Source organism: Bos grunniens, chromosome 18 (assembly GCF_055505025.1).
Source record: "Bos grunniens cultivar Pamir isolate PY7600 chromosome 18, Bosgru_T2T1.0, whole genome shotgun sequence".
NCBI lineage: Eukaryota > Metazoa > Chordata > Mammalia > Artiodactyla > Bovidae > Bos > Bos grunniens.
Window position 1 is genome coordinate 20,272,363 of NC_141182.1, and position 27,885 is coordinate 20,300,247.

The 27,885-nt window shown below is 41.8% G+C and overlaps 1 long non-coding RNA gene across 1 annotated transcript in view; it reads right to left on the reverse strand.

Annotated features, from left to right (window-relative positions):
- Positions 1 to 27,885, reverse strand: part of LOC147353206 (uncharacterized) — a 90,988-nt gene that overhangs the window by 18,319 nt on the left and 44,784 nt on the right. The window contains exon 2 of the long non-coding RNA XR_015145002.1: positions 7,335 to 7,483. This is a non-coding gene — a long non-coding RNA (uncharacterized LOC147353206). The remainder of the gene's footprint in view (positions 1 to 7,334; positions 7,484 to 27,885) is intronic.

Consider the following 27,885-nt stretch of genomic DNA (forward strand, 5'->3'; position numbering starts at 1 on the left):
AAGGGGATATTTCATGTAAAGATGAGCACAATAAAGGACAGAAATGGTGTGGACCTAATAGAAGCAGAAGATATTAAGAAGAGGTGGCAAGAATACACAGAAAAACTATACAAAAATATATTAATGACCCAGATAACCACCTAGAGCCAGACATCCCAGAATGAGAAGTCAAGTGGGCCTTAGGAAGCATCACTATGAGCAAAGCTAGTGGAGGTGATGGAATTCCAGCTGACCTATTTCAAATCCTAAAAGATGATGCTGTGAAAGTGCTGCATTCAATATGCCAGCAAATTTGGAAAACTCAGCAGTGGCCACAGGACTGGAAAAGGTCAGTTTTCATTCCAATCCTAAAGAAAGGCAAAGGCAATGTCAAACTAGTGAACAAATGCACTCTTCTCACACGCTAGCAAAGTAATGTTCAGAGTTCTCCAAGCCAGGCTTTGATACTATGTGAACAGAGAAATTCCCAGTGTTCAACCTGAATTTAGAAAAGGCAAAGGAACCAGAGATCAAATTGCCAACATCCACTGGATCATCGAAAATGCAAAAGAGTTCCAGAAAAATATCTACTTCTGCTTTATTGACTATGCCAAAGCCTTTGACTGTGTAGATCACAACAAAGTGTGGAAAAGTCTTCAAGAGATGGGAATACCAGACCACCTGACCTGTCTCCTGAGAAATCTGTATGCAGGTCAAGAAGCAACAGTTAGAACTGGACATGGAACAACAGACTGTTTCCAAATTGGGAAAGGATTACGTCAAGGCTATATATTGCCACCCTGCATATTCAACTTATATGCAGAGTACATCATGCAAAATACCAGGCTGGATGAAGCACAAGCTAGAATCAAGATTGCCAGGAGAAATATCAATAAACTCATATATGTGGATGACACCACCCTTATGGCAGAAAATGAAGAGGAACCAAAGAGCCTCTTGATGAAAGTGAAAGAGGAGAGTGAAAAAGCTAGCTTAAAACTCAACATTCAAATAAAGAAGATCATGGCATCTAGTCCCATCACTTCATGGCAAATAGATGGCAAACAATGGAAACAGTGATAGACTTTATTTTGGGGGGCTCCAAAATCACTGCAAATGGTGACTGCAGCCATGAAATTAAAAGACACTTGCTCCTTGGAAGAAAAGTTATGACCAACCTAGACAGCATATTAAAAAGCAGAGACATTACTTTGCCAGCAAAGGTCCATCTAGTCAAAGCTATGGTTTTTATAGTAATCATGTATGGATGTGAGAGTTGGACCATGAACAAAGCTTAATGCTGAAGAACTGATGCTTTTGAACTGTGGTGTTGGAGAAGACTCTTGAGAGTCCCTTGGAGTGTAAGGAGATCAAATCAATCAATCCTAAAGGAAATCAGTCCTGAATATTCAGTGGAAGGACTGATGTTGAAGCTGAAACTCCAATACTGGCCACCTGATGTGAAGAACTGACTCATTGGAGAAGACCCTGATGTTGGGAAAGATTGAAGGCGGGAAGAGAGGGGGACAACAGAGGATGAGATGGTTGGGTAGCATCACCAACTCAATGGACATGAGTTTGAGCAAGGTCTAGAAGTTGGTGATGGACAGGAATGTCTGGCTTACTGCAGTCCATGGGGTTGCAATGAGTTGGATACGACTGAGTGACTTAACTGAACTGAACTGAACTGAGGTGTGTGGTAAGAGGGTGGTGACATACTCTGAAGGATTATTTGATTTGTTTTAAAATCTCACAGGATCTGAATGGACTATGGGGAAGTAGAGCTTCAAGGAGTGAAAATATACATTTTAGTATGGCTTAAAATAAATGCACTTGTCATCTGAGGTATACCTGAAACCACACAAATAGATAATATCCAGATTGAAAACTGTAATAAAGAGGTAAAAGTATGCAGTAATATATAATTTTAGAACACTTAAATCTTTGAAGTAATTAAAACACTGAGTATTTCCTTGAAATCTTTAATTTTTCTGTCAATATAATATTTGATATATTAAATATTTGAAATATCTCTGAAAAGGGATATAATAAGCCTAAGCTTTGTCCAAGTAACTTCAAATGTGCTGAAAGTGGCATTTAGGGACATCCTTTGAGTTTCTTAAGACAGATATCCTTTATAGGTTTACATTATCCTGGGCTTCCCAGGTGGCACTAGTGGTAAGGAATCTGCCTGCCCATGCAGGAGACACAAGACACGCAGGTTTGATCCCTGGGTGGAGAAGATCCCCTGGAGGAAGGCACAGCAACCCACTCCAATATTCTTACCTGAATAATCCCAAGGACAGAGGAGCCTGGCAGGCTACAGTCCATGGGATTGCAAAGAGTCAGACATGACTGAGCACAGCACAGCAACTGCAATCTTCCCAGTAACGTGGTGGGCTAATTCCCACCTTGCAGATATTTATTCCCATCTTAGAGATAAGGAAACTGCGGTTCAAATAGCTGAATCAATTACCCATGACTTTCGATTTAGATCTGACTAGAAGCTGGGAAGAAGAGAGACTTAAACTTCAATGGCATCTGGAAGCACCTTACACCTTATGATGTAATTAATTTTTAGTGTCAAAAAACCAAGTTGTAAAAGTGGCATTTGTGAAAATATCTCTTTCTCAGGAATACAACAGAATTGATCCTTATGATTGATGTGGAATCTTGCTTGGAGAGTCATACTTCTGACATACTCATAGGAACTGGAGGACTCTGCCATTTCTGATAAACTTTAGTTATATTGATTTAGAAAATGTTGGACTTCCCTGGAAGCTCAGATGGTAAAGCATCCGCCTTCAATGCAGGAGACCTGGGTTCGATCCATGGGTCAGGAAGATCCCCTGGAGAAGGAAATGGCAACCCACTCCAGTGTTCTTGCCTGGAAAATTCCATGGATGGAGGAGCCTGGTAGGCTACAGTCCATGGAGTCGCAAAGAGTCGGATTTAGGCCCAATAAATAATTATATTTGATAGAAATGTATATAAACATGACTTAGTAGGGGCAGGCTTGCATCTCTGATTAAAACATGCATCCTGGCTGAACCTCTTACTTGTTGGGCAACTTTGGTCAAATTTCTTAACTTCTCTGTGATTTCTTTGCTAAACAGGATGGTAATAATGGTGTCTACCTTGTGTGGTTGCTGTGAGGTTTAAGCAAGATGACATGTGCGGAGTTCTTGAAATAGCACTGGAACATGCTATTTTTAAACTTGTATTGATAACATTTATTTTGTACTCATTTTTAAACTTACTTCAGTTGCATTTCCAGTTTATATATAATTTAACAGACACATAATAGCTTGTGAGTTATTTGCAAAAACTGAACTGATGTACACACCTTTTCTTAGAGATAAAAAAGCACATAAGGAATGAACATGAGATGCAGGGCCACCTCTGGTAATTACACAACAATTTAGCTCTGTGCAGCCACTGTAATAGAAGGTTGTTGCTGTCGTTTAGTCACTAAGTCATGTCCAACTCTTTTATGACCCCATGGACTATAACTACCAGGCTCCTCTGTCCATGGGATTTCTCAGGCAAGAATGCTCATGTCGGTTGCCATTTCTTTTTCCAGGGGATCTTCCCAACCCAGAAATCCAACCTGCATCTCCTGCATTACAGGCAGATTCTTTACCACTGAGCCGCCTGGGAAGCCCATAATAGAAGGGCTTTATTTCTTTACTTATTTACTCAATAAATATTAGGAGTTATTAGGAACAGCAACAATACATTTCCTCAAGCCTTGGTTTTCTTATCTATCCAATCAGGAGCTAGAAAAAAAAATGGAGTTTTTTTCTTTTTTAAATGGGTCTTTCCACTTATAACATTTTCTGATTGATTAGGTTGTTTTTCCCTCTGTTGTAAAGACACAAATCTTTAGCTGCAGATATTGAAATGGCTATATCTGTTCCCAACATTCTTAAATTTTCAAAATAATTTCATATACTTTATCTCTCATGAATCATCCTAAGATGAGGTGAATGCAGAATTATTTAAGAAATATTTATTAAGCATCGACTGTGTGCCAAGGCATCGTGTTAGGTGCTAACATACCAAAATGCTAATGTGTTTGCCCTCTGGAACCTCATAGTCTCATGAAAAATTATTAGTCTAGTTTGAAATAAAGGCATGTAGAAATGAAGCAAATTTCTCTTTAATCATCAAAACCTGGGGCTTCTTCATTCCCAGTTTTGTTCCATGAAGATAGTGGGCTTGTGGCCTGCAAACCACAAAGGTCTCGGGAAGGAAGGAAAGGCAGGAGGGAGGGAAGGACAGTTTTACTCAGGATCAGTTGACGATGGTTAACTGTAACACAGGGCTGGAGTTCTAGCTGGAATTATAAAAGGGAAAACGGTTTAATCATCATCTAATAAACACAATTTAACTAGTATGGGGGACCTGTCCAAATAGTCTGTCCAAGAAGGAAACTACTAGCTTTGTCATTCTTGACCTTGATTTGTACGTATTATGCTTGTTTTCATTATGCTCTTACCCCTATAACTTTAGGTTTGAAAATTCAGCTTTCCATGTGCCTGAGCTTGTTCCTGAAACCATCAGACCTAGCCACCTCGAAGGCCATGGACTTACAAAGGAAAGCATTTTTCATAAGGTCTTGCCACATGAGAACCTAACTGAAGTAGGAACTCACTTCCAAGTAGCAGGTATTAAGGTTCTCTGGACTTCCACAATGCCAATTTACATGTCAGTCATTTTCTTGGCACCCTAAGTGGCAAACCCTCAAAAGTGTCATCGTCAGAAAAGACAACAAATTCCCCTTGCCAGGCCAATTGGGTTTTGCTGTCTTGGTGCTGTGTGGTAACTGCCTGCCTTGGGCATTTTCCTAAGCACCTTCCTGCTACAATCTGTTATATATAATGACTTGGCAAATGTATTTCTTCTTCCCTGACTGAGGAAGAAAAATGGTTTTCATTTCTAGTCCAATAATATAGGACTTCTGCAGCAAGAAAAGTGAATCTAACTTTTTGATCCACCTAGTCAAGCCAAAAAGGACATTAGGATCATGTTACTAACCATCTAGGCCTGTGTCCTATATCAAATCATGGCTTTTTCCTTGTGAGAATGATGCTGTTGACAAGGATTCAGACAATTTAAGGGCACGCCTGATGAAAAATCTCGTTTTTCTCCTTGGCCTGCCACAGATAAATCAAATGCAAAGTTTGTGAGAATCACAATGGGTGTCCCTTTGTGGGGACACGTTCTCCTTCTGAAGTGAAAGATTAAGTGCAAGAGGCAATCCAGATTATTGGATAACTGTAAAAATCAATGAATGAAAAATATTCTTCTCTGTTGAATGGGGTAATTTATTCTCATCAATGGCACAAGAGGTCAGAGAATGGTTTTTGCTTCATTAGTTCCCTCACGGCAAGACACGTCTGGGGCCACCCAAGGGACTGTCTATACTAGGACATGGTCCACATCCCCAACTTGTAGTGTTATTGGAAGTAAAAGTTGCTGAAAGACAGTAAATTGCTATGTTTCCTAATACTCAGATGATTTACTTAGTGTGTGGGGACAAATGCCATCCTTACACTGCCTGATTTGATTTGTAAAATTATAGTGATTTGTGAGTCTACAAAATAAAGGTCAAGAGTCACATCATCTTGCCCATAGGACTTCCTTCCAAATGTATTTTGGAAGACATTTTCTATAAGTATCCCAGGGTCCAACACATATAAGTTATTTAATAAATGTTTCTTAACGTCTCTACATTAAAAAAAAATGTATATTTGTGTTTGGCACATAATAGGTATTCATTAATAAACAGCTATTTTTAATAAGGAAATTATATCATATGCTATTAATTATAATAATGTGCTTTTTGTCCTAGATCTAATCTTTATAATCCAGTGGGAGAAGCATTAGAACTATACATATGATTTCACATACTATGATGCAAGCAAGGATAAATGTATGCACAAAGTATTACAATCACACAGAAGAGAAGGGGGTAGTTGAGGAAGGCCTTATAATGGAGGTAATGGCTGAGCAGATTTGAAAGATGAAGAGGAGTTAGGGAGGTGAGGGTGGGTAAGCAGAGAAAAGTATTTCATGCCAAAGGAAACTCTGTGAAAAGACACAAAGGCACAAATACTCAGAGTTTGTGTGCCAAACCGTTAAGTAAATCAGTTTTGGAAGATTATGGTTTATCTTAATGGCTAAACATTCCATATGCACAGTGTGGAAAACAATGTGAATTCTGCTTTGGTTGCATAGTTTTCTATAAATTGAAAATTAGATATAGTTGGCTAATGGTTCTCTTAAAGTCTTTTATGTTCTTACTGACTTTCTCTCTACTTGCTATATTGATTATTAAGAATTATTGAAATCTCCAAATGTTACTGTGGATCTTTTTTTTTTTTTTTTTTACAGTTTTATCAGTCTTGTTTCATCTATTTTGAACATCTGCTACTAAATGTATAAACTCTTAACATCACAAAAATATTCCTGATGAAATTAACTTCTTTATCATTACAAAGTTACTTTCTTGTGTTTAGTAATACTGTTTGCTCTGAAATCTACTTTGGCTGGCATTCCTATTCTTTTGCTTTTAGCCTATTTATGTCTATTCAGTGGCTCAGCTAGTTAAGACTGCCTGCAATGTGGGAGACTTGGGTTTGATCCCTGGGTAGGGAAGATCCCTGGGTTGGGAAGATCCCCTGAAGAATGGAAAGGCTATTCACTCCGGTATTCTGGCCTGGAGAATTCCATGGGCTATATAGTCCATGGGGTCACAAAGAATTGGACAGGACTGAGCGACTTTCACTTTCATTTTAAAGTACAGCTATTGTAGGCAGCATATAGTTGGGTTTTTGTTTGTTCATCCAACTTGACAACCTCTGCTTTTTAATTAGACTGTTTAGACCATTTACATTTAATATAATTATTGGCATAATTAATATAAATATATTATTTTACTAGTTGCTTTTTACTGATTTCATTTATTCATATTCATTTTTCCTTCTTTTTCCAAGAGTTTGGTATTAAGTACTTTTTATTACTCCTTTTTTATCTCCTTAGCTGATTTTTTAACTATAACTGTTTTGTTATTTTACTGGCTGCTTTAGAATTTCTGTGCACTTTAAACTTACCACTATCTACCTTCAAGTAATATTTACCAACTCATGTAGCCTAAAAGAACTTTTGAATAATTACCCTCACTCCTCCTTTCTCAGTCATTGTGTTAGTGTTACCATACATTTTATTTCTATATATGCTATAAACTTTACATCACGTTATTAACCTTATATCACATTAGTATCAATTCTCATATAAAGAGTTAGTTATACTTTAAAGATACTTAAATAACAACAACAACAAAAACTTACATATATATATCCATGTGGTTATCATTTCTGGAACTCTGAATTTGTGTGTGTGTGTAGATCCTTATTCCCATTTGGTACCACTTCTATCTGCCTGAAGGACTTACTTTAATGTTTCTCACACTGTGAGTCTCCTCCAAGATTTTGCTTTTCTGGAAAAAAATAAAACAAACTTTTTTTACTTTACATATTAAACTTTATATTTTATATAACAGTTTCAGATTCACAGAAAAATTGTGAAGATAGGTGGGAGGTGAGATAGAAAGAGAGAGAAACTAGCACTTAGAGGATACCATTTAAGTTGCACTAGCTATAGTCCAGAAAATACATTTCAGACCCAGTACATGGGAATGACAGTGGAGAGGAAAGGTAGACTTCAAAAATGATTAGGAAGTGCATGTGATAGGAATTGTGGGTTGGCAGCCAAATGACTGTGGTGGTGATGAGCTTATCCATCTATGTCCTGTCAGGAAAACATGAACCACTTTGGATTTTTAAGCCAAGAGGAGTTTAGCTCAAGGTATTAGTTATAACATTTTGGGGAAAGCTGGAACATCAAAACAGGAAATAGATATTATCTGGAAACTGCAAACCTACTACTGCCTCTGGGATGGAGCCCAAAAACCCCAATTCACTGCTCCTGTTACTGGAAGCATAAACTTATGGTGCTAACCAGTGATCTATGCCATTGACCCTACTACTAGTGGAGCTGTTGCTGAGATGCTGCTGGAAACCCAGATGCTGAAGCTGTGTGAGAGTCACCTCTGCTACTGTTTGCAGAAGTGTCACCAAAAATAGACAAGCTTCTAGCTTGTCTCTGCCTTCTACCCTGTCAAGAATGCTGCCTCCTGGAACCAAGTAGGCAAGGAGATTTAAGTAAAAAGAATTTGCAGACTTTCACATTAAGAGGTACAGAGCAAACAGAAGAATGGATATGAGATGAGAGGCCACAATATATGATATATATTTGGCATAGAAAGTAAGAGATGGGGGTATGGTTTCTATTTGTGCTGAAGAAGGAGATACTGGAAAGTTATCCCAGGGATCTATCAGTTATATCATGTTTCTTGTTCCATAGGAAGGCTAAAATCACCTCTCAGCTCAAAGAGAGAAAACTTGGTGCCTGGACTCAAAAAGTGCACAGTTCCAAATGGGTCAGGCCACCGTTACATGCTTTCCTGTCATAACAGGTAATTGCAATTAAGGCTTCCCTAGTGGCTCAGTGGTAAAGAATCTGCCTGGCAATGCAGGAGACACAGGTTCAGTCTCTGGGTTGGGAAGATCCCCTGAAGAAGGAAATGGCAACCTACTCCAGTATGCTTGCCCGGGAAATCCCATGGACACAGGAACCTGGAAAGCTACAGTCAACAGAGCTGCAAAAGAGTCAGATATGAATTAGGGACTCAACAACAATTGTAATTAAATCATTAAGTGAGACTATAAACTCTGTGAGGGTAGAATGTGTTTGCCTTGCATGCATAGTGGTAAGTAGCTTAGCCGTATTTGACTCTTTGTGACCCTATGGATCGTAGCCCTCCAGGCTCTTCTGTCCATGGGATTCTTTAGGAAAGAACACTGGAGTGGGTTTCCATTCCCTCCTCCAGGAGAATCTTCCCAAGCCAGGGATTAAACCCGTGTCACTTACGTTTCCTGCATTGGCAGGTGGGTTCTTTACCACTATCGCCATTTGGGGATCTGTGTTTGCCTTGGTTACACCTATATCTCAGCATCTTTAATGGTCTATAAATAGTGTTAGTTGCTCAGTCGTGTCCATCTCTCTGCAACCCCATAGACTGTAGCCCACCAGGCTCCTCTGTCCATGGAATTCTCCAGGCAAGAATATTGGAGTAGGTAGCCATTCCCTTCTCCAGGGGATCTTCCCAATCCAGGGATCAAACCTGGGTGTCCTGCATTAAAGGCAAATTCTTTACAATCTGAGCCACCAGGGTAGCCCCTTTAATGATCTGCTGCTGCTGCTAAGTCCCTTCAGTTGTGTCCGACTCTTAGCGACTCCACGGACTACAGCCCACCAGGCTCCTCCGTCCATGGGATTTTCCAGGCAAGAGTACTGGAGTGGGTTGCCATTGCCTTCTCCGCTTTAGTGGTCTAATACATAGTAAATACTCAACAAATATTTGTTAACCAAGTGCATGAGTGATTGTTGAATGAATCCTGTTAGGGAGACTGGACACATAGGTAAAACAAAGAAAAATGTCACCCAATAGTTGCAATAGGACAGAAGAGATTGTAAAACTCTGGATGGTCAGATGGATCTGAAGGTGAGGGAAGGTCATGAGTGAGGGGGAACTGGAGAAGCCTTGCATAGAGTGTATCTGTGTGTCTGGAGCTGAACTGAACAGGAGGGAGAGGCAGGTCTTGGCCTTTCTCTGGAAACTCCTATGAAGGAGAAACTTAGTGAAAAGAGTACGGGGCCGCTTTGTGTACAGGGCGTTCTATATTTCTTCTCTTGCCATCTAGAAAAGAATGACTCCCTGTTTTCATTGGGAAATACAGAGACTTTTCCTACGATGAGAGCAGAGGCTTTGTGGTGATTAATTTTAGCTTGGATTATGGATATGTAATAATAAAGGCCATTTAAAAACTGATTATAGATGTTTATTTTTAAAGCACTAAAATGCTGAAACCCCATGCTCAACTAGAGTAAAAAGCTTAATTAAAAGCAGAACCTTTCTAAAGGGCAATCGGACCTAGTATCCATATAAAACCCCCACACTGGGCATAGGAGACACCAACAACCCAAAGGCCAACAATAAATGCACCCCATAAAACCAGAAATAAAATGAGCTCTGTCTGAGGCATGCAGCAAGGGGAGGGGCGGCCCCGCGGCTGCATAATTGTCCAGCCCTCACCTCATTGAGGCCAATTACCTAGGGGAGGATTAGAAACTGACCTGGAGGTGACCACTTGTGCTTTAAAGTGGAAATCCATAGTGGGAAGAGCTCGCCCAAGGGACGAGGGCTGGAGGTGTGACAAGACCCGGGGCATGGGCACCGAGGAGCCTTCTGGCTCCTTCTGCCCTCACCTTCCCAGGAGAGGCATCCTGGATTTTCTGACTCACCCGGTGATGAGGTCAGCAATCCCTGTCCACACTGTAGGACCTGCTGGAGTCAAGAGCTGGATTTAAGGAAAATGCCAGGGAGCCCTGTGAGCACACAGAAGGCAGTGCCACAAGGTGGGGTGAAGGGGAATGAATGGAAAGACTCACTCCCCTGTGTGTGGTCCCAGAACGGCAGCCTCCACACTACCTGAGAGCTGGTTGGACATACTCAGGCCACTCTCCAGAACCACTGAAGCAGAATCTGCATTTGAAGGAGATTCCAAGGTGGACCGAGACTAAATAAAAATGCTCTCCGCATCTGTATCATGGCCATGCTTACCCCAGCATCCCCAGCTCTGAAGAGGGAATATAGAGGAGGAAGAATGAGCTGTGCAGATCAGAAAGGGCCTTCAAAAGGCAGATATGTCAGATTAATGTTAGGGGAAATGACAGAGATGTTCCTGCTGTGCAGATTAAAAGAGTTGCTATAAAAGGAGACCCAGGATCGACACACCTCCACCTCCCACAATCTCTAGAAAATAAACAACGGACACATATGGGTGGAGCTTACAAGTGTGGCTCAGAGTCAGACTGCCCTGGGATTTGCCAGCATGCCACTGCTTGGTTGGTAGTCTAGCAAATTATATCACCTTTTTGTGCCCTAGTTTCCCCATCTGAAACATGGGGATGTTATAGGATATTACTTGAGTCAAGACATAACGTGTAGACAACAGTGCTTTCTCCCAACCAAGTGCTCTGTAAATGATAACCACTGTTATTATCTTACGTAGCATCCTGGAGAGTCACTGAAATAATGCACCGAAAGGAACAGCAGCATTACTTACCTTGTTGAGTTGCCAAGTAAGTAAAATAAGAGACCTGAAATGGGTCCACAGAGGAGTAAGGATTTAAGAGCGGTTTATGGATGTCATCGTTGCCGCTGCCATTATCGTCATTGTTTGAGGACCATGTCCACAAATCATGTCCCCCGAATTAAATATCCTGAGCATCCACAAGGCCCACCCAAAGTTCTGCAGATGAAATTCTCAGCAGAGCTAATGTATAAAAGCAAACCCATACCCCTCCACACACACACACACATGTGTACATGTGCTCACACACACAAACACACCACACAAACACAAACACATCATATTTAACTCCCTGGCAGCTACGTGCGAAATGACCTTCCTGGGAAGAGATGGGATGATAAGGAGACAGGTAGAGCATCTGACCACACAGTCAAGGAAAGCTAACTTGGAGCAGCAATTCTACAGCAGATCCTACAGGAGAATGAGAAACAGCATCCGTTTCTTCCCAGGAGGGGCTCTCTGGACATCCAAGCTTACTTGCTCTCTGAAGGGACACTGGTTGGAAACTCTGCTCGAACAATATTCTACAAGAAAGGGCTATGTTCAGAGGGGTCTTCTGAACCCCTGGCCTTCCCAGGATTCTCTTTCCTTCCAAAGCCCTTCCTATAGACGGAAGCGTTCATGCAATCCTGAAAAGCTCCCTCAGAGCAAAGAAGGTTGAGGATGACCTTATATAAGAGGAGCTCAGGCTCAGAGGAATGAAGTGATTGGCAAGGGTCACGTGGCCCACTGGAGCTCTGGTCACATGTTTTGACCCCTCATTTAGGATGACACTACCCCAGATAATGTTTATTCAGCCATCTATCCAGTGACCCTCCCCACTGTACACTCCGGTGAACAAGGATTCTGTTTCCTTCCATTGCTATTGTCCCAGAATCTAGCGGGCTTTGTTGGTGGCTCAGACGGTAAAGAATCCACCTGCAATGCAGGAAACCTGGGTTCAGTCCCTGGGTTGGGAAGATCCCCTGGAGACAGAAATGGCAACCCACTCCAGTATTCTTGCCTGGAGAACTCCATGGACAGAAGAGCCTGGTGGGTTACAGTCCGTGGGGAGCAAAGAGTTGGATATAACTCAGCGACTAACACTTTCACTTTCCAGCATCTAGTACAATGTTCTATATACACATACATCTTAATGTATATTCAGTCAATAAATCTCAGATAAACTCTTAAACTGGACTCGATCACCCAACAGCGTAGAGAACCCTGGCACTGCCCTTAGAAAAAAGCACTAGAGTGAAGGGACACTCAGGGGACTGACACAGCTGTCTGTGTCTGGCAAAGTCACTTTGAGTAGATACCTGCCAGTGTGTCCCACTGCAGGATAATAATAATATTAACTGCTCATGACTGAGTCGAAAGCCCTGTGCCATGAAATGGACATGTTTTGTCTCACAGCAGCCATGAATTGGAGATATGATCCCCATTTTACTTGTGTGACAACTGGGCTTCTGAGAAGCAAACAACTAGAGATCATGGAGTTAATGATAGAGGTGCTAGTCCAGGAGAGGCTACCTTATTCTGAGCTTGTTTTCTCTCCATGCACGAAACTGTCTGATGAGAGGTGCTGTTAAACTTGCTGGGCTTCTAGTAAATTTCCATCACATCTCCATTAACCATAGGCCATTGCTATGGTTAATGTATAAGAGCAAATTACTGTTGGAAAATTTTCCTTTCAGAGGCTGGCCTCTCTCAGAAACTATCTCCTGATGGATGTAATTGTCAGGGCACAGGGGACCACCCCTCCCACCACTGTCCACCCAGCTATCTCTCCACTACACAAAAATTTGTTGACAATTCCTAATGGCTGGTAATGTGCCAGTGAATGTGTGTGTGTTTGGGAATGGGCTGTGGATTAGGGCGGGGAAGAAAGAAAGCTAGTAAAGGCAACATATTTCCTGCCTCCTAGGATCGTGTAGTCTAGGTTAGAAAGAGGTAAACATAATTGTGATAATACTAACAATAACTGTGCTAAGTTGCTTCAATCATGTCTGACTCCTTATGACTCCATGGACTGTTGGCTGCCAGGCTCCTCTGTCCATGGGATTTTCCAGGCAAGAATACTGGAGCGGGTTGTCATTTCCTTCTCCAGAGCATCTTCCTGACCCAGGGATCGAACCCGTGTCTCTTACATCTCCTGCACTGGCAGGTGGGTTCTTTACCACTAGCACCACCTGGGTCAGGAAGATCCAGGCTGAGGATGATAAGAGACGAATAGGTCCTTCCCAGGGGAGGGGGATTTCAATAAACTCTGTTAAGGCTGCTGCTGCTGCTAAGTCCCTTCAGTCGTGTCCGACTCTGTGCAACCCCATAGACGGCAGCCCACCAGGCTTCCCGTCCCTGGGATTCTCCAGGCAAGAACACTGGAGTGGGTTGCCATTTCCTTCTCCAAGGCATGAAAGTGAAAAGTGAAAGTGAAGTCGCTCAGTCGTGTCCAACCCTCAGTGACCCCATGGACTGCAGCCTACCAAGCTCCTCCGTCCGTGGGATTTTCCAGGCAGGAGTACCGGAGTGGGGTGCCATTGCCTTCTCTGCTGTTAAGGCTAGAAGGAAATTTTCTGAAGGAGGAGCCTGCATTTGAGGTGGACATTAGGGTACAAATTAGATTTTGGTAGGTAGAAAAATATAGAATAAAAAAAGACCATCCTAGCCAGAAAGGACAACACGGGTAAATGAAAAAGTGAACGTCACGGGTGAAGGCCTCTGATGGATTATGGTTCCCTCGCTGGTCTGCCTTAGTCTTGAGACTGTTCACTTTTAGTTACTCTTTTGGGTTAAAAACAGAGAGGTCCATTTACAGTACTGGTACAGCACTAGGAAAAAATGCCGTATTCAGGCCTATGAACTTCTGTCTGCTTGGGAAAGGAACTGAAGAGAACTATACACCAGGAATTGGGGAAGGAAATGGCAACCCACTCCAGTGTTCTTGCCTGGAAAATCCCAGGGACGGGGGAAGCCTGCTGGGCTGCCGTCTATGGGGTCGCACAGAGTTGGACACGACGGAATCGACTTAGCAGTAGCAGCAGCAGGACACCAGAAATATGCACTACTAGAGCGGATGTTAGAGCAGGAACAGGAGTGACAGGGATACTACTGCCTCCTTCTAAATCCAGTGGACATAACTAATCGATAACAGCATTGCTTCAGAAGCCTTTCACACCAGCACTTTCCCACCCGCTAGCAGTTGACAAGAGTTTGTATACAAAGTGCATCCCATTTGCCCTCCCTGTGACAATGCATAAGGTACCGAGAGAGAAGTCTCCAGGAGTCAGATGATTAGGGTTTGAGTCCTAGATTTACTACTTCCTGCTTTGTCACCTTAGGTTATTGGGCTGATCCTCTGAACTATGTGCCTGAAAAATGAAAATGTTGGTCGTTCAGTCATGTCTGACTCTGAGACCCCATGGACTGTGTCCCACTGGGCTCCTCTGTCCATGGGATTCTCCAGGCAAGAATACTGGAGTGGGTTGCCATTTCCTTCTCCAGGGGATCTTCCCTACCCATGGATCAAACCTGGGTGGCCCACATTGTAGGCAGATTTTTCACCCTCTAACCACCCATTTGCAGATGGGAAGGACATTTTCTGGATCCTATAGTAGAGACAGTGTTACATGTTTGCTTAATCCTATTTTCTTCTCTTTGTGGATGCATAGAGACCCCACTCCAGTACTTTTGCCTGGAGAATCCCGTGGATGGAGGAGCCTGGTGGGCTGCAGTCCATGGGGTCACTAGAGTTGGACACAACTGAGCGACTTCACTTTCACTTTTCACTTTCATGCATTGGAGAAGGAAATGGCAACCCACTCCAGTGTTCTTGCCTGGAGAATCCCAGGGACGGGGAAGCCTGGTGGGCTGCTGTCTATGGGGTCGCACAGAGTCGGACACGACTAAAGCGACGCAGCAGCAGCAGCAGCAGAGAAACAGCATCCTCTAGCCTCCTCTGCAGTTGAATGAGGCCAGGTGTCTGATCTGGCCAGTGGAATGCAAGATGGAAGGGACATATGCAACTTCAGGCTTAATCCTAACCTCCAGGTCCTCTGTCCTTTCATCTGCAGACTGCTCCCTGGAGGACTCTGAGGCTCTTGGATAAGGAAATCAGCTCAGGTGGAAGCAGCCTGAGTGCCTGAGTCATTGCAGGGAAGGCGTCCCATCACACTCTCAATTAGAGTTTATGTGAATGAGAAATCAGCTCCTATTTGATTAAGCTAATGAGACTTTGGAGTTTGCATGGCAGTTACCACTCCCTACCCCAACTATTGGGCTTCCCAGGTGGTACTAGTGGTAAAGAACCCAACTGCCAGTGCATGAGATGTTCGATTCCTGGGTCAGGGAGATCCCCTAGAGGAGGGCATGACAACCTACTTCAGTACTCTTGCCTGGAGAATCCCATGAACAGAGGAGCCTGGCAGGCTGCAGTCCATAGGGTCACAAAGAGTAGGACATGACTGAAGTAACTTAGCATGCATGAATGTACATCCCAACTCTTAAAGTACAAACACATGACTTCATTTGAGTGCCTAAACAGCTCTTTCTGGAAGGTATAATTCTCCCTATTTTGCTATTTCATTGGTGACAAAACCATGGCTCAAAGAGTTCAGACAGTGACCCTAGTGCTCTGCTTTGGAAGGTGATGGAGTTTGAAAGCCGCCTCTACCTCCAAAGACCTTAATCTTTATTCAGTACTTGGAATCTTACAAGTAAGCCCCATAGGTAGTACAAGAATTTGAGGTTTGATGAGTTCATGGAGAGGAACAGATTTATAAACATTTACGAAGGAAATGTGCAGAGGCTGGTTATGACAGTAATGGTGAAAAGACAGGGCAGGCCAGTTTTACCCACTGGAGAAGCAGCCTGAATTCAGATGGTCCCCAAAGCTCAGATGTACAGAAGGAAGGGTGAAGAAGCCTCAGAAGCAGAAACCCTGCACCCCTGAGGAGTCAGTGGGATTGGGAGAGGGGTGGGCTGGGAGAGGGTGAGCAGAATAATTATAATGGCACAGCAGTAAATGAGCATACTTTTAAGTATCAGCCTGATTTACAGGTTCCACCCACTTAATTGCTTCTTTCATAAACTGTGCACATTCCATACATCATGGGAAAACATTAAAGAAAGAATCTTCAAGTAAAATATTAAAGGCGAATGGCCTCTTCAAGGGACAGCCACCCACTACTTCCCAGTGTGGCCAGGTGTGGGGTCTGAACGGGCAGAGACCTTACGTGGGAGTGACTTCTCTCCCCCACCTCTCTGAAGCTGGCCAAGCCTGTGCCTGAGTCTGAAGGAACAGGGAGGGGACTTGTGGCCCTCAGCTGCAGTCCTGGCTTCTGGCCTTGTTCCCATTTGCCAAGATTAATAAAGCTCCAAAAGCAGGCAAAGCTTTGCACAGGAACTTCGCTTCAAGCCCAGCCCTGCAATTATGAGAAAGGACCTCATCATAAATCCCCCAAGGTGATCATGGCTTGGCATAGAGGAAACCTTGTTGGGCTGTTCAAAGACTTGAAAGATGCTGCCTAAAGAGGATTTTGGTTTACTTTAAAAAGCTGTAAAACTGTCCTTCACATCTTTGGGTCTGAGTATCTGTGCATTGTCAACCATAAAAACAAGAAAAGTGGATCTTCTGCTTCACACTGGAGGATGTTATTAAACTGCTTTCTGTAATCGATTGATAACGTTTTTCCTGACCACCTACTGCATGCACCACTCTCTTAGGCAGTATGGAGAATGAGACATGGTTTCTACTTTTAAGGTGTTTTCAACTTGGGAGGGGGCTTCCCAAGTGGTGCTAGTGGTAAAGAACCAGCCTGTCAATGCATGAGACATAAGAGACACATGTTCGATCCCTGGGTTGGGAAGATCCCCTGGAGCAGGGCATGGCAACCCACTCCAGTATTCTTGCCTGGAGAGACCCATGGACAGAGGAGCCTGGCGGGCTACAGTCCGTAGGGTCTCACAGAGTCAGACGTGACTGAGGCAACTTAGCATGCACATTCACCAACTTGGGAGAAGAAGTAAAAAACACAAGTAGCATTCAGCAATCATTCATGCAATTATTGGAGACTTCGATGGACCACTCAGTGTGAGGCACAGGGTAGATATGCAGATGGAGAGAGGGGAAATATTTTAGTTCAGGCTTCTATAATCCATTATCATAGACCAGGTGGTTTATGCACAACATTATTTATTTTTTGCATTTTAAAGGCTGGAAGTCAGCATGGTCAGATCCTGGTAAGAGCATGTTTCTGAGATGCAGACTGTTTACTCCTCACTGTGTCCTCATATGGCAGAGAAGGCGCCAGACAACGCTTTGGGGTTTCTTCATAAGGGCACTGTGGGTCCTTGTTCATGAAGGGTCTTGTCCTTGTCCATAAGGGTCTTGTTCATGAAGGCCCCACTCTCAAGACCTAATCACCTTTAAAAGTCTGACCTCCTAACACTATCACATTGGGGGTTGGAATTTCAGCATATAAATTATTTTTTGGAGGGGACACAAACATTCAGTCCATTGCAGATAGCTGTGGGGACATATAACTACTCTTGTGATGGTAATGTTTAATAACCTGCTCACAGAGAAGGAAGAAGATCACTGGCTTGCAGTCTTTGCTGTGGTATAAATACTCCCCACGCTTTGGCCACCTGATACAAATAGCCAACTCATTGGAAAAGACCCTGATGCTGGGAAAGATTGAAGGCAGAAGGAGAAGACGGTGACAGAGGATGAAATGGTTGGATGGCATCACTAATGCAATGGACATGAACTTGGACAAACTCCAGAAGTGGTGAGGGGCAGGGAAGCTTGCCAAAGCTTCGATCTGTGGCGTTGTGAAGAGTAGGATACAACTTAGCAACTGAACAATGAAAAACAAATACGTTCAACATGGATACAGCCAATGTCAAGCCAGCAAAGTGATGTCACTGAAAGGAGGGTTGGGAAGATATTACACAGTAGGATCTCTTTTGAGCACAACATAATGAAAAACTAGATTGCATGGTACATACAGTCAATATCTTGCAGTATGGAGGAGGAGGAGGAGGTCAGAGTAGACTTTCATTCAGGAAAGGGTTCTTTGGCCAACACGGATAGGACCCAGACATTCAGGATGACCAAGCTTGGCAGAGGACGAAGAAAGACTTTCTAGACCCGTTGTTGTTCATTTGCTCAGTTGTGTCCAACTCTTTGAGACCCATGGACTGCAGCATGCGAGGCTTCCCTACCCTTCACCATCTCCCAGAGTTTGCTCAAACTCATGTCCATTGAGTCAGTGATACCATCAAACCATCTCATCCTCTGTTGTCCCCTTCTCCTCCTGCCTTCAATCTTTCCTAGCATCAGGATCTTTTCCAATGAATCAGCTCTTCACATCAGGAGGCCAAAGTATTAGAGCTTCAGCATCAGTCCCTCCAATGAATATCCAGGGTTGATTTCCTTTAGGAATGACAGGTTTGATCTCCTTGCTGTCTACGGGACTCTCAAGAGTCTTCTTCAACACTACGGTTCGAAGGCATCATCAGTTCTTCAGTGATCAGCCTTTTTTATTTTCCAGATCTCACATCCATACATGACTACTGGAAAAACCATAGCTTTGATTAGATGGACCATTGTAGGAAAAGTATCATCTCTCCTTTTTAATGTGCTGTCTAGGTTTGTCATTGCTTTTCTTCCAAGGAGCAAGAGTCTTTTAATTTCATGGCTGTAGTCACCATCCACAGTTATTTTGGAGCCTAAGAAAATAAAGTTAGTCACTGTTTCCATTGCTTCCCCATCTATTTGCCATGAAGGGATGGGACCAGATGCGATGATCTTAGTTTTCTGAATATTGAGTTTTAAGCCGGCTTTTTCACTCTCCGCTTTCACCTTCCTCAAGAGGCTCATTAATTCCTCTTTGCTTTCTGCCATAAGGGTGGTGTCATCTGCATACCTAAGGTTATTGATATTTCTCCCTGCAATCTTGATTCCAATTTGTGCTTCTTCCAGCCAGGCATTTCACATGATGTACTATGCATATAAGTTAGATAAGCAAGGTGACAATATACAGCCTTGAGGTACTCCTTTCCCAATTTGGAACTAGTTCATTGTTCCATGCCCAGTTCTAACTGTTGCTTCTTGACCTGCATACAGATTTCTCAGGAGGCAGGTCAGGTGGTCTAGTATTCCTATCTCTTTAAGAATTTTCCACAGTTTGCTGTGATCACACAGTCAAAGGTTTTAGCATAGTCAATGAAGTAGAAGATTTTTTTTCTGGAATTCTCTAGCTTTTTCTATGATACAATGGGTGTTGGAAATTTGCTCTCTGATTCCTCTGCCTTTTCTAAATCCAACCTGAGCATCTGGAAGTTCTCAGTTCACATATTGTTGAAGCCTAGCTTGAAGGATTTTGAGCATTACTTTGCTAGTGTGTGAGATGAGTGCAATTGTGCAGTAGTTTGAGCATTCTTTGGCATTGCCTTTCTTTGGGATTGGAATGAAAACTGACCTTTTCCAGTCCTGTGGCCACTGCCAAGTTTACCAAATTTGCTAGCATATTGTGTGCAGCACTTTAACAGCATCATCTTTTAGGATTTGAAATAGCTCAGCTGGAATTCCATCATCTCAACTAGCTTTGTTCACTGTGATGCTTCCTAAGGCCCACTTGACTTCACATTCCAGGATGTCTGGCTCTAGGTGACTGAATATACCATCATGGTTATCTGGGTCATTAAGATCTTTTTTATATAGTTCTGTGTATTCTTCCACCCCTTCTTAATAGTTTCTGCTTCTGTTAACTCCATGCCATTTATCTCCTTTATTGTGTCTATCTTTGCATGAAATGTTCCCTTGGCATCTCTAATTTTTGTGAAGAGATGAGATATCAACAAAAGCAAAGAAACAAAGACAAGAATGGATGAAGGGTTAATGTGTTACTGGAAACAGATTGAATTGGGAAGCCAGAACACCAAAAGGCCAGAGAGCAGGTTTCAAAATTATGGCCTAAATTCTGTGTGCCATCTTGGCTAAAGAAGAAGATTTGGTTACCTTGGAGGCCCACAGGGGTCCATTCTGGTTCAGGTAACCAAAGCCTGCCCTGGTACCATGGATGTGCTCCCCATGACACAATCAGTTCCAGGGTAAATGGCATGTCTAAAGCCATGTCTAATGATGGTGTGTCTAATGATAATTATAATAATAGCAAACACTTATGAGCATCTGTTTCATGTCAGAAATGTACAAACTGCCTCCCAGCTTATTTATTACTCAAAACCTAATGAGTGGGCTTCCCTAGTGGTCCAGTGGTTAAGAATCCACCTTGCAATGTCAGGGCCACCAGTTCGATCCCTGGTCCAGGAAGATCCCACATGCTGTGGAGCACCTAAGCCCATGTACCACAGCTCCTGAGCCTTGCACTTAGAGCCTGTGCTCCGCATCAGGAGACACTGCTGCAATGAGAATCCCTCACACCACAACTGGAGGGTAGCCCCCACCTCCTGGAACTAGAGAAAGCCTGCACAGCAGCGAAGACTCACTGCAGATTTAAATAAATAAATAAACAGCCTAAAGAAATGAGTGCTATTACTAAACCCATTTTACAGGTCAGGAATCCAAGGTAGCAAAAGCTTAGGTAATTGTCAGGACCCCCTTGCCTGGGATCACACAGCTCACAATGACAAAAATAAGATTTGACCCCAGGCAGCTCGGCTCTGAGCCTTCCCTCTTAACCACTCTTGTTTTTTCCTTTTATTTTCATTTCTTTTTTCTTTTCTTTCTAAACTTCTAAAATTTTAAACATTTATTCAACAAGGAGCCCTCATACCAATTATCTATCTTTAGCAATCATTACTTCATGGTCAATCTCATTTACCCTAATCTTTCTCACTCAGTTATTTTGAAGCAAATCCCAGGCATATGTAATTTGACCCATAAATATTTTAGTATGTATCTCTAAAATATAAAGACTCATAAAACACACACATAATACCACTTTTGCAGTCAGAATTGACAATGATTTTTAATTACATTCAATAGCCAATCAGTAGTCACATTTCTCCAATTTTCTCATAAATACCGCATAAAAGTAAATATGTTTTTATTTAAATTTGGATCCATGCAACATTCATGCATTGTATTTGATTGCTCTTTACAACTATTTTAAGCTACATTTTTGTAATTCATTTGTAGAGGAAACCATATTATTTGTCCTACGTGTTTCCCACAATTTGGATTTTACTCTTTCTATCTCCATGGTGTTTTTGAAGATTTCCTCTGCTCCCTACATTTCTAGTATGTTGGTAGCTATTTCTAGAGGTCTGATCATATTAAATTTTTTCAGTAGGAATTTATATGCAGTAAAATCTAAATTAAACATAAAACTTGAGCTTCCTGACCGCCAAGGCAAAGAAATCTAAAGAAGCTACGCAGTGCCTGTTACACAATAACAGGAAGCATAGCAAATCACTAGGAAAAGGGGTTTTCAGAGCTTTGATCTCAGTAAGCAACTTAGAATACAGAAATTTAAAAGGACATTAAAAGATAGAGTATATTTTTAAAGCCTTTTACTAAAATTTCAGAGACTCTTGCTATTTTTTTTTTTTTTACCTTCACTCATTTCCCTCACTGCTTACCCCTGCCTGTGGAAACCACCATTCTGTTCTCTGTACTTAAGAAGAGTCAATTAAAAAGCAAAACAAAACATCATCAAGGTTACTTCTTAAGAAATGTATTCTTCCAATGGGAGGCACCTAAAATCTGGTGTCTTTCTTCTGGGATCTTAGCAGTCATTGCTAATTAGTACCTAAACCCATTATCTCGATGTTGCTTAGGTGCTAAGTCGTATCTGACTCTTTTGTGACCCTATGAACTATAGCCCACTAGGCCCTTCTGTCCATGGGATTGCCCAGGTAAGAATACTGGAGTGGGTTGCCATTTCCTTCTCCAATTATCTCATTAGGGACCACAAAACAGTGCTGTTCTAATTTTATCATTCATTTGTTCCAGAAGCTGTGATACTTCTATAAAGAGAAATTGCCATTTACTATTAATAATTAACTACTTGATTACCTTAATGAACAATTCATAGATGAAATGCAGGACCAATGCTTAATTATTTTCTTTATTATTTTTTCAAAATAATGTGCTTCCTATCAACCTCCAAAGAGGAACACTGAGACTTTGGTTGTTAGCTGTTTATGTGTTTGTGTGGTGGTTTTCATATCAATATGATCTCATGGATTTCAGCATTTATAATATATTCAATCTATTGTACTTATTACGCATTTAATGCTCCAGTTATCCCATTTTGGCTACTGGGAATCTTCTGAGTTCTCTGACTACTTACCATCTTTTTTCCTTTCTGGAATAAAAAAAAAAATTGTCTAGGCATGCCTTGCTAAGGAAATAGACCTTATTTGCCCATAAGACTTGGAATAAGCCTTTTCTTCAGTGGAAATGATAGTTAGAGACCATACTCTCAGAGCTAAGGATGTCCTACACAGCTTTCATCAGAAGACAAACAGTGGTGTGAAAACATCAAGCTGAAGATGAGTCAGAAAAATTTCTATTTGGTCTTAGTTCCTGTCAGTTAAAGCAAAGAAGGAATGCCCAATAGATAAATTTTCAGGTTGACCAAGTTTTCACAACTTGTCTTTCCTTCATTTTATCCTTTAGACTTCATGGAAAAGCAAGACAAACTAACAAAGATAAAATAAAATTTTCCTGGGAAACATTATCAATATCAAAAGTCAAATGTATGAAATTTTGTTTTGCTATCTCTTGCCCCCTACAAAGGAAGCAGAAACTGACCAACACTTTGATTGCATTAGTAGTGACCCTAGAGCTATATCTGTTAATATGGGATGTATGGAAAGGACTCTGAAAAAATATTCTCAATTTTCTCTAAGTTTTTTTTAAAATTCTCTAATATTCTCTATAAAGACTCATTCCCTAGAGTTTTGGAGTGTTGATCTTTCAATGAATACTGCTGGTACTAAAATGTTTTCCAAAGATACCTCTCAGCACAATTTCTAAAAAACAGTATGCCTACAAACTTTCAAAGACTCTGAATTGGTTGTATAATTGGTTGTATAATGTTGGTGTTTCTTAAACATATAGTCTAGGCAAATCTTCCTTACATAAATATCTTCCACTTCAGGAACGATAAGAGATGGTGGTGAACTGTCCACCAAAGTCCTTGTTTTCTGTTCTTCCTGGCAAACAGTGAACCTACATTTCTCAGTGTTCATTTAAAGTTACTGCTGCTGCTGCTGCTGCTAAGTTGCTTCAGTCGTGTCCAACTTCAGTCATGTCTGAGCCACCAGGCTCCCCAGTCCCTGGGATTCTCCAGGCAAGAACACTGGAGTGGGTTGCCATTTCCTTCTCCAATGCATGAAAGTAAAAAGTGAAAGTGAAGTCACTCAGTCACGTCTGACTCCCAGCAACCCTGTGGACTGCAGCCTACAAGGCTCCTCCGTCCATGGGATTTCATTTAAAGTTCAGTTCACTTCAGTTCAGTCACTCAGTCGTGTCTGACTCTTTGCGACCCCATGAATTACAGCACACCAGGCCTCCCTGTCCATCACCAACTCCCAGAGTTCACTCAAACTCACGTCCATCGAGTCGGTGATGCCATCCAGCCATCTCATCCTCTGTCGTCCCCTTCTCCTCTTGCCCCCAATCCCTCCCAGCAGCAGAGTCTTTTCCAATGAGTCAACTCTTCGCATGAGGTGGCCAAAGTACTGGAGTTTCAGCTTTAGCATCATTCCTTTCAAAGAACACCCAGGACTGATCTCCTTCAGAATGGACTGGTTGGATCTCCTTGCAGTCCAAGGGACTCTCAAGAGTCTTCTCCAACACCACAGTTCAAAAGCATCAATTCTTCGTCAAATAATAAAATTCACATCAATAAACACGGCAGGATGTGATATGAGTCACTTCCAGGATTGGTCCATAAAACCTTCATCTGTGGGTTCCTCTATATTCTCTGCTTCTGCTTGGATGAAAGGGCAGCATTCTCACAACATCTTACATAATGGGTTGAAAATGAAAGAGGTTTCATCAGCCTGAATCCCTGCATATTTGTATGGAAGAGAACTGCCCCCTTAACCAGAATGCCTACCTAAGTCTACACAAGGGAAAACTATACTTCTACATTTGCACCATTATATATATAGACTGCAGAGAAGGCATGGCACCCCACTCCACTACTCTTGCCTGGAAAATCCCATGGACGGAGGAGCCTGGTAGGCTGCAATCCATGGGGTCGCGAAGAGTCGGACATGACTGAGCAACTTCCCTTTAACTTTTCACTTTCATGCACTCGAGAAGGAAATGGCAACCCACTCCAGTGTTCTTGCCTGGAGAGTCCCAGGGACGGGGGAGCCTGGTGGGCTGCCGTCTATGGGGTCGCACAGAGTTGGGCACAACTGAAGCGACTTAGCAATATATAGACTGGGTCTATTACTTATAGCAGTTAGCATCATCTAACAATACCAAGCGCCTCTATATCAAAAGGAGCAACTCTCTAAAGGCCAGATACTCTGGGCTCATGTGATTCCTGTTCCTACTGCCCACTGGTTCTTTAAAATCCTCCTAAAATTAAAGTCTAGTCATAACTAGATAGGTTTACCTTTTTTACTCGTAAGGTTAAACTGCTTGAGACAATGAAGTCAGGCTTAAGGAAGTATACCCTCCCCTACAGAGATGCACAGCCAGTATATGATTGCAGTTCAAAAAATAATACCTTACTTATAAAGCCAAAACCAAAAATGAACAAATAAAAACCAAAGCCTACGTACCTGGTTCACAGGCCAGCTCCAAATTTTACTAGACTCAGGTAAAAAAAATCTTTCTGTTGTGGTTTTCTCATGTGTAAAATGATACTAAAGTTTTGAGTTAATTCATAGAAAGTACTTAGATCAGTGCCTGGTACATCATATGCGTTCAATAGATGTTAGCTACCATTTTTGAAACTTCATCAACTATTAATAATTAATTTGTCTAAGAAGGATTACATGCCTCGTGGTTTTGGCACTGGGGTTTCAGAGGAATGAGTATAGGTTAGAGGGGAGATTCAGCAGTCATCATTAGAGCAAGAGGTAGAGGAAGTCTTCAAGTAATATATTTTCATATACTTATCAGATGTAAATTCTGTTAGCCTCTAACAAGAGTCTCATTCACTCACTCATTCCCTCATTCATCAAATCATAGAATACACACAGTGCATGGACTTAGACCTCATGTCTGGGGCTGAGGGAGGGAAAGATGAATAAGCCTGTTTTTGCTTTTTTAATACTTTTTGATGTGGACCATTTTTAAAAAGTCTTTACTGAATTTGTTACAATACTGCTTCTGTTTTATGTTCTGATTTTTTTGCCATAAGCCATGTGGCATCTTAGCTCTAGGGATTGAACCCACACCCCTGACATTGGAAGGTGAAGTCTTAACCACTGGACCATCACATAAGTCCTCAAATAAGTTATTTTTAATGATTATGACTACAAAATAGCTTAGAAGAGTTAGGCATGCCTGGAAAAGGAGTCCTAAGAAACTTTAAAGGCAACATGAAACAAATTGAAATTCACATATCTACTGCTTAATCTCCTGTTAATTCAACAACAAACTAACTTCCCGATACCTTGACTCTAGAACTGGTTATCTCAGATATAGGCACCAAATTCAGAGCCTATAAAAGAGCCAGGCGGGTACTTCAATGATTAAAATCAACTATCCTAAATAATGGGGCTGCATTTAGATACCCTTCACCATGCAGGATGAGGTTGGCTGCCATGCAGGAAGGTGGGCCCAGATGGCTAGTTCTTCTAATCTTTCAAGAGGAAAATTTGGTACAGTGGTTTCCATGATTTGGGGGGGAAAAAATCTAACAACTACTCTATAAACCCAGCATTGGATGTGAAAACTTATCATTTTTAAGCATTTACACATTCTTTTGGCAGTATTTTTTAACTGTGCACAACCAGCAAAACCCAGCTGTGAGCCAAACCTGGCACATGGGCCCTGGGCTTCAAACCTCTGGTTTGTGTACCAGAGAGGAGTTAAAGGGATTTTGGCAGTTGGAGAGTGAGAATCACTAGTGGCAAATCTTTCATTGAAAAGAAAACCAAACAAAACAACAATGGGGAGGAGCCCTGGGCTCTGGGAAAGAGGCCATCCTACACCCTCCTCATGCAAGAAGCAGCCAGCATGCCAGAGGAGCCCAGCTATACAAGAACACCGTTAATCACTGGCATGCGCGGTCAATCAGCAATTTTCTGAGGCAAGAACCCTTCAAAGCCATTTTACCAATATGAATATTGCTCACGTGATTACTGGGGAGAATACACAAACAGACTGCAGTAAAACCCCAAAGAACTTTTGAAGGAAATAGTATTCCTTCTGAAGGAATCATTCTGAAGGATTCATTACAGAAGTCCAAACAAGGTCCCATACGTTTCCCTCCTCTTTATGATGGATTATGTCGAGCGCCTGTAATAAAATGAGAGCGGTGACTTGCTTGCTGAGGCAAAGGGTAAGATCCAAGCAGCTGATAAATAACCAAGATATCTTTATGATTATATAGGTACATGCTTCCTAAACCGGCAGAAGTTTCCTTGCTGATATACATTTGCAATGATGTTTTAATTAACATTGGCTCGCTGTGATAAGAGATGACTAATTTGTCTGTCTTTGTGTTCTGTTCATTTCCCCACCCCCACGCCCATTTTGTCTTTAAGTAAACTTATGAATTTGGTCGCTGTGGATATAAGACTCTCTCGAACTTTACTGTTTAGAATCAAAAGTCCCTTGTGATTTCTAGGTTGACTGAAGGTTACATGGCAGTGATACAAGAACTTACCCAGAAATTATGTTTCCTTATAATTTAGGAGAATTACGTTTATTCTCAGAGCCTGTCCTAGGCTGTATACAATGTAAAATTTTATTTTATCTTTAAGATAATAAATTTTCCTATAAATCCCAGAACACATTAACTGTTTTAGACAAAGTTTTGGGGGTCTAAAAGGATGAAGAGGAAAAAAGGAACTTTTTCATACACATACAATTGCCCTCTGGTTTAAATTACATCACAGTATATATATTAATTCCTTTTTAATTCATGTTTTGTCGTAAAGGACTTGGTCCATGGGAGATGATGCCAAAGCTTAGAATATACAGTTCAGGCTTTCTCAAGGATAAGGACAGGCTAAGTGAGTTGCGTCCTGAAATATTAGAGGATTAATACACTATTATAAAGGAAGAAACCATCCTTCCTTCTTAAGTATATCTTCCAAGAAGTCCTGGATGAATTCCATATGAGATGCTGTTATCATGAAAGGTTTAAGAACTTACACATAATGAAGTGTACACATTTACAGAGCGAGAAAGAAAGAAACAGCCCACTGCCATCTTAGCTAGCTAAGGAGAAACTTGATGTTGCCATGATCTTTCTTGAACCACCTTTAAGGTTTTCGTCTCTTTTCTTCCCTTCTCTTTCTGGTTAACCTTAAGTTTAAGCCCTAATAAAATACAAATTTATGGGGATCAAGCTTGTCACCAGCTTTTCATTACTGTCAGTTTCTCTTCAGTTTCATCTAACTCAGGTTGGGGCATTTAAAAATGTTTTATCACACTTGCTAGAGACTTTGTGTGCAGTCACCACCAAGCCCA